The sequence below is a fragment of the Choristoneura fumiferana genome, chromosome 9, assembly GCF_025370935.1.
Source record: "Choristoneura fumiferana chromosome 9, NRCan_CFum_1, whole genome shotgun sequence".
Classification (NCBI taxonomy): Eukaryota; Metazoa; Arthropoda; class Insecta; order Lepidoptera; family Tortricidae; genus Choristoneura; species Choristoneura fumiferana.
The window spans coordinates 5,036,859-5,038,628 of record NC_133480.1 but is presented as its reverse complement, the minus strand read 5'-3'; positions in this window follow the sequence as shown (position 1 = coordinate 5,038,628).

Below are 1,770 nucleotides of genomic sequence, written 5' to 3'. Positions count from 1 at the left end.
TTTAAGAGTCCGCAGCAAGCTTGATTCTCCATACAAATCGTAGTTACGTCCTTATTTTAAAATAACAAGTAGCATCATCATGATTTTTGTAAATACAATGAGATATAAGGCATATCTAGGCCTGAAATAGTTTATGACTCTTGAAATGGTATTACAAAGAAAATAGAACGAGTACAAGTTTTGCATTTTAAGAGCCAAAAACCCTGTGCAGTTCGGTTAAATACTACGGCCAAAATATAGTTCAGATTGAAGTCAAAACCTATTTCCGGCATCGACTAAACTATGTAGTTTCATAAGAAAAGCATTTTTCCGAAATGATTTTGTGGTTTTCAAATGAGAACGAAACTACGAAAATCAGTAAAAAAACTATACATTTTTTATGCGAATCTGCAGCGAATCACTCTAGCGCGGGGAACGGTACGGGGAGGGCGGTACGCGCCGCCCTTTGTCCTTGGTTTACGCTGGCCCTGCGTGTGCGTGCGTCGCTCGTTAGTAGTGACTCGTCAGCTGTGCGCGAGAGTTACGTAATATTATTTTGGTGAATTCTCTTCGTATCATAAACGCGATCTAACTACTTACGACTTGGACTGATAACGGATTTGATATTTCTTGGTGATACTGGTGGTGTGTGTGCACATACTGTTCGACGACCTTGGCTTTCTTATATGGACTTTGCATTTTTATGTTACAAAAATGGATAAACAGGGTAAGTACCTACCTAGATGCATTTTAGTCAATATTACCAAGTACTTATAAAAAATGGGTCCATATATCGGCTCGCATACTGACAAACGATGATTTGGACAAAAAATAATTATGGTTTTACTAGAAAAGAGAAAAGAGTACCTATGCGAACTATGGCGCTCCCATAAAAAATAATTATTAATGTTCTTGTTTCCAGAAGTGAAAAGATCATCGAAGACAAGATTATGGTTATCGGCTCGTAGGAAAAAAAAGGACCGGCTCGTCATAAAAAAGAAAACATTAATCCTAATAGGTAAGTTATAACTAGGACAGTAGCGTAAGATTTTTCTTCCTTGTCCTCTATTACAAGCTTTTATTTAGTTTCACCTGTCCCGATATTTGTCTGTAATCAAATCTTGCATTCGACCAACTTCTAGCAGTCGGATTGACTTGAAATTTTGCATAATTATGTAAATTGCGTGACAATACAATAATCTGGTAGCTGACATCCTGGTAGTCCGGCCAGAATCGTCTCCGAAGGACGGAACTCTTCAACTGTTACAATGTTATCGACTTGTTTTTGGTATAGGTACAAAATAAATGTAGTTTGGGTAACAATGCTAGTAAAGTCGACAAAAAGTACAGTCAGCAAAAAAGCTTGTATTAAAAATGAATTTTCGTACTCGTACCTTTATTTATTATTTTTGTACGACGTAGGTACACCACACAAACTTGTTATTTCACTTATACAGGTCATAGCACTGTAATAGCACATTGTGTATTAGGGCGGTAAGTAAGGTATTACGAACGAAGTATTACCTCTGGTAGTCTCTGTTATTACTTTGACTAATGGCGACTGACGTCATTTCACCATGTATGTATTTTTCACATGTGCAGTACGCTTGGCACCGGAGAGCATGCCAGTGAGCAGTCTGATAGTGATAACAATACCGATCCTCCACCTCAACCTCTAAATTTAAGCAGGTTAGTGTTTTTATTATTATTTTTACTAGTTTACAATCTTTTATTTAACTTGCAATGTATGTACCTATGTACTCGTATGTATGTATGTGAGGCTCAAATCCT